Consider the following 6,462-nt stretch of genomic DNA (forward strand, 5'->3'; position numbering starts at 1 on the left):
GCAGATGCCAGGCTAGAGTGTTCAGACCAGGCTTTAGAAAAGGTTTCTGAGTAGCAACAAAGAACATATTATGAACCTGGATGATTGGACTGGCAAAGTAGATCTTCCTCAGCTCCAGTCTGGAATTCTTTCAATGGCACCTTCCTGAATCCATGGCTCACTTTAACTCGGGCTGCTGGGGATCATCCTTAGGGTCACTTCAATGCCATAAAGTCTCAAATGAAAGGAGTGTGTCAAGAAAGGCAAGAGTGTCCTATCTTGCCCAGGACCTACCTTTGAGTTTCCAATTTTGAAGGATCTCTGCTTCTCCAAGTGATTAAAAATAGAATGGCCATTAATTCATTCAACAAATACTTAAGTCCCACTATGCTAGGGGATGGAATAATATGGTAAACAAACAAACTTGGCACCCTCCCCTCAAAACTCATACCTGCCCATAGGACTTGGTGTTAACCCAAAATGCATGGCCTATAACCATAATTCAACCTCAAAACAGAAACCTGAGCTTCCAAACCAGGCATATAGAGTAGCAGGAAGGGCACTGCAGCTTCTTGACAATTTTCCAATGCCTCGACCCCAAAGAAACCTGAATCTGGGGTCGCTTAGGGGAGGGAGCTAAGGAGAGAGGTATCAAGAAACACAGGAGGACCTCTGTCTTTGGCCACAGTGTGGCCACCAAAGGCAGAATATAAGAGTCCAGATCAGCTATAGGGTCAGGTTATTGCCTGGATGATGGGTACAATGAAGCCCCACACTTTTCACCCTTGAATCTCGTATTTGACCCACAAACCCATGGAGTTCAGCAATCTCTAGCTTGGCAACTGTCCAGACATAGCTTATGCTCTGTGCTCTGACCCTTATTCTCCCCTTTGCAAGGATAAAAAGCCCCTTCCACACAGCTGGAAGTAGTAGGCAGTTTACAAATGCTAATTCAAGGTCTCTTTGTCCACAGACTATCCAGTCCTCGGCTGAGCCCAGAGTCTTACAAACCTGCTGTATGGTGGTGAAACATCCTGTGCCCACTTGTCCAGATCTGTGCTCATGCTATGATGTTACCTTTATTGGAAAGAATATCAGTACGAATTCCAGGTAATTACTATGTCATCTGAAAGCTAAATTTCTGACCCAGGAAGGATACAGCTGACTGACAGACTAGGGACACAAGTTGGACACCTGTTTGGGAAGTGAAGCTTGATTCCATAGGAACACTAGTAGTAACAGTCTGTATTCCTCCTACCTCATGGGGCTGGCAAAAGTGTGAGTAGGAGGCAGGTAAGGCAATAGATGAAGAAATAAGTACCATAACATAATTCTACTCCAAGAGCAGTCTGTGCACCTGCAGCATCAGCATTACTTGGGAACTTGTTACAAATGCAAATGTTCAGGTCCCATCCCAGATTTACTGAATTAAATTCTTGTGGAGGGGGAAGCCTGAGGGGCAGTGGGGCCAGGAAACTTTTTTTAAAAAAAAAAAAAAAAAAAAACCTCTTCAGGTGATTCATATGCACACATAAATTTGAAGGTATTGCTAACATGTCTTAGTTCAGGCTACTATAACAAAAACACCTTAGACTAGGCAATTTTTAAACAAACACTTATTGCTCAGAGTTCTGGAGGCTGAGAAGTATAAGATCAAGCTACCAGCAGATTTGGTGTCTGGTGACGGCTTGCTTTCTGCCTCACAGATGGCACCTTGTTGCTGCATCCTCACATGACTGAAGGGCAAAGGAGCTAACAAGCCTCCTCGGGTCTTTTATAAGGTCACCAATCCCATTGATGAGGACTCTGCCCTCATGACCTCATCACCTCCCAAAGACCCCACCTCTTAAGACCATCATCTTGGGTGTTAGGTTTCAACATACGAATTTGTGGAGGACACATATATCCAGACCATCACATACACATTGTGCACACATTATGGGCTAGTATGATTACTGTAGGAAAAAATAATAATCAGGGCAGCTCCCATGTTTTGAACATCTTCTATGCGCCAAAGGTTTAAACTTTTATCTAAAAAAGTTTTATCTATCTCCAACTTGTGACTCAGAGATAAAAGGTATTTTTATTTTTATTTTTTTCTTTTTTTGAGGCAGGGTCTCACTCTGTTGCCCAGGTTGGAATGCAATGACGTGATCACAGCTCACAGCAGCCTCAACCTCCTGGGCCTCAGGTGGTCCTCCCACCTCAGCCTCTTGAGTAGCTGGGACTACAGGTGCATGCCCCTACACCTGGCTAATTTTTGTATTTTTTTGTTGAGACAGGGTTTCACCATGTTGCCCAGGCTGGTCTTGAACTCCTCACCTACCTTTGCCTCCCAAAGTGCTGGGATTACAGGCATGAGCTACCATGCCCAGCCTATTCTAGTTTTTACAGATGAAAAACCTGTATTTTCCCAAGTGACTCAATCTTTCCAAGGCTCAGTTTCCTGATTTGCAGGTTGGGGACAATGCCTTGCTTCTTTGGCTGTTGTGAGGATTAGGGATGATGTGTGAAGGACCATCCACATTGCAATGGTGGGCTGAGACCTAGTCACTGGGTACAGCTTCAGAGACTCCCCCATAGTGGAGAAAGGCAGAGACAGGGTTACTGGCTGTAGTCCCAAACAGAATCTATCTCCAACTTTTGACTTAGAGATCTGCCTTGTGTCTGAGGCCTCTGGCCTTCTCACTTGGCACTAAGTCAGCTTCATCTGCTATCAAGTTCTGTTTACCCCTTAAGAGAATCCAGGTTCTCATTTCTGATTCTATTCCTAGTTGGTGACAACAGAAACTATGTTTAGGATGACTCTGAGTCTTGGAAGCCATCTGATCTGAAGCTTGGGGGCACTGGAAAATAATCTCCAGCTAGGTCTGGGCTTCCAAGGAGAGAAATGAATGCATTTCTTTTGGATAAAATGGAAGGGGAAAACCTTTGGTTTGAGAGGCGACTCTAGTGCACTGTAAGACACATTATTACAGTTGCCTCATCAGCTGCCCTCTTACCAGCTGCTGAATGTCCTCCCATGTTCCAAGGACTTAAGAGGCACTATCTTTGCCTCATATCAACCTGCAAGGTAAGCTTTGCACCTCAGTTCTGCCTCTTCTTTGCTATACGACAAAAACAGAGGTTTTTGTCACACTTACTGATTGTGTGACATTGGAACGTATTGTGTAACCTTGCTGAATCTCAGCTTTCCTAACTCTAAACAGCCTTGCTGAATTAAGCGAGAGAATGTATGTAAAACCAAAAGTACATAGTAGGCAGTTTACAAATGTTATTCCCCTTGTACTCTTCTTCCTATACTGTAATATACCTGGCCTTGTGGTGGGCACAGAGGACAGAGACCACTCAGATCAAGTCCCTTCCCAACTACTTGGGGCTGAGATTTCCCTCTTCCATACCCAGGCTGGGTTGTTCCTCACAGCAGGGGAGCAAAAAGTCTGGGGCACAGTCAGAAGGTTGGTGAAAACCATCAGGCCTGCAGTTGCTAAGGATGGCCTGAGGCAAGGCATGATGGTCATCCACCTTGGAGTTCCCTCCTCAGTGGGCTCTGCCTTCCTCCCCTCTTTCTGCATCACTCTCATTCTTAGCATCCAATGGTCAAACCTTGCCAGTGCTGAAGGATAATGGAGATCAAAGGGAGGATGGCAATTTATCTTCTTCCTATTGACACAACACTTCACTGTTTTCTAAACCCTTTTGAGGATTCACTAACTCATCAGATCTACACCACTCTCTGGTGAGGGGGCTGGGCAAGGGTTGTGCTCATGATAGAGCTGAATCAACTGGTTCCCAGGAGGGCCAGTGACTTGCACAAAGTCATCCATCAGGTTACTGACAAGCTCTAGGACAAGGACCTTGAACTTCTGGCTCCTCCTAGTCCGGTTCTCTCTCTGTTCTAGCCCAATGTCTCTCCTGGTAATGTACTGTTAGGTAATACTGTTCATGAAACTTTAGTATTTTTTTTTTTTTTTTTTGAGACGGAGTCTTGCTCTGTCCCCCAGGCTGGAGTGCAGTGGCGCTATCTCGGCTCACTGCAAGCTCCGCCTCCTGGGTTCACGCCATTCTCCTGCCTCAGCCTCTCCGAGTAGCTGGGACTACAGGCGCCCGCCACCATGCCCAGCTAATTTTTTGTATTTTTAGTAGAGACGGGGTTTCACCGTGGTCTCGATCTCCTGACCTTGTGATCCGCCCGCCTCGGCCTCCCAAAGTGCTGGGATTACAAGTGTGAGCCAACGCGCCTGGCCTCAAACTTTAGTATTTAAAGTAATTTCTCGGACAATCTTCATGCGACATCACCAACAGGTTAACAAAGCCATTAAAGCTCATAGTGATTGGAACCTGCAAACATGCCACTAGAACTTAGCGAAGTTGATCAACCTGTGATTGTGTTGCCTACCACTTAAGATGTGTACGCTGCCTGTTGCACGGCTCTTGCTTCAATTCCAAAAGCAAACTCTCTCACTTTGGGAGGTACTGTGTCAGTTATTATTACAATGCTCATTACTACTTTTGATCAACTTTATACCCTCGTTCCAGAGCTTAAAGAATTCATTACTCCAGACAGATCAATCTTGGGAAAAGAGGGTCAAAATGCTCCATGGTTCATGGCTGACTGGAACAAAATGAGCAACTTCAACACAAGTGCAAAGTCGCTAAAGCTGTCTTCTGATATATTACATTGTGTGCAAGCTGAGTGGCAATCCAATGCAACAAATCGCCAAAAGGTTTAATGCTCTACTATCTGCCATCAGGCCTGGAGGTGTCTCTGTCAGTCGATCTAGATCCTGTGTGTGACTTTAAAGAGGCTGCATCATGGTTAGCATGCAAAGGCCTTGACATCAAAATCACATACTTTCGTTTTAAACTTGATGCTGACCCAAGCCTAGGGATGACCCCGTGTGCCTTTATAAGCCAATTTAAACTCATTGCCACATTTTCTGAAATGACACCATATGTGACAATGCATAGGTTCATTGAGGAAGGTTTCAACCATGCAGCTTTGTTGCCTGGAGTAGGTCATGACATCATAAGGTTCCTGAGGGTCGGAAGACGCCTGATTGAGGAACATGGTGAGGAACTATTTCCTTTCCTCAAAGTATTTAGGCTATGAGGATGTGAGAAATTACCACTTGCTAAGTCCCCAAACCTCTGCATGGCTGTAAATGCATGCAGATGGAAACTGGTCACGTCATTCAGGGACTATCAATCAACCAAGGAATCTTTGTCAAAACTGCCAGATCATGATGTTGATGAAGCAGTCTCAAAGCCACCCCTCAAAAATGCACTTATAAGCAAAGAGGATGAATATGGATTACAAACTGCATACAATGTAACCAGAGAGGAGATCAAGGTAGCTGTAACACCCAAGCCAGGCAATGAGCAAGTGGGGATTCTATCAAGGCTTCTTGAGGCAATAGAGGTAAGAGAATGCATGCAAACTTAGGAAAAAAAAGGAAAAGTTAACTCCTCATGGCTTACATTTCAGTTCCAGGTAGTGACTAACAAGTTTAGGTACCAATTAATCAAGTTTCTATGAGGATGGGTACTTAAAGTATTTTGGTTGCAAGCTATATATATATATATACACATACATATATATACATATATATACATATATACATACATATATATACATATATACATATATATATATACATATATACATACATATATATGTATATATATATGTCTAATTCACGCTAGCTTAAGAAATAAAGGCTGGTGGGTCACTGGTTCCCACAACAGTGAAGGACCCTACTGGCTATCATCAGGACTCTTGCCGCCTCTCAACCCTTATCAGTTTCTGCCTGGCTCCCTTCTTTCAGTTTTCTACTGACACAGGCATTCTTCACTAGCCAAGGATGTTTTTCTGTGATTCAGCTTTCCAAAAGTGCTGGGATTGCAGGTATGAACCACCATGCCCAGCCTGAAAGCTTTCCAATAGTGAAATGAAGAGAGCAAACTGACCTACTGACAGAGCTTAAGGAGTTATGCTGAAACATTTGGCCAAATTCAATAGTGCCTTAAACATCTCAATGGAAAAACAAAGTCAAGTAAAAATTAGCAGTTAAGTTAAAGCTATCATTCCACTTGATTTGGCTGTTAATAAATATTTGTGGCCCCTTCAGCTACAAGTTGAGAATAATCTCAAGGTGTTTTGAAAAAAGGGTAAGATATGCAGTGGCAAGCACCAGCATTGCTGTCAGTGGTGACTCTGTACCTCTGGCTCCTCCTCTTAAAAGCTAGTGTATGACATTGTGTTCCATAAGCAGGCATTGTAATCCCTGCTTTGCTTCCCTTAATAGGTAATTATGCTCAAATAACAATGTGTAAAAGTGCAAAGGATTATCATTAGTAAAGTTTCTGAGAGTAAAAGTTCTTATCAAAAACCAAGAAATTGCCTCAAATTCATTTTTTAAAACAAGTTGGGTACAAACTAGATATTAGTATAATAGTCATCTTACAGTTTAAGAAAAAAAA

The sequence above is a fragment of the Nomascus leucogenys genome, chromosome 15 (assembly GCF_006542625.1).
Source record: "Nomascus leucogenys isolate Asia chromosome 15, Asia_NLE_v1, whole genome shotgun sequence".
NCBI lineage: Eukaryota > Metazoa > Chordata > Mammalia > Primates > Hylobatidae > Nomascus > Nomascus leucogenys.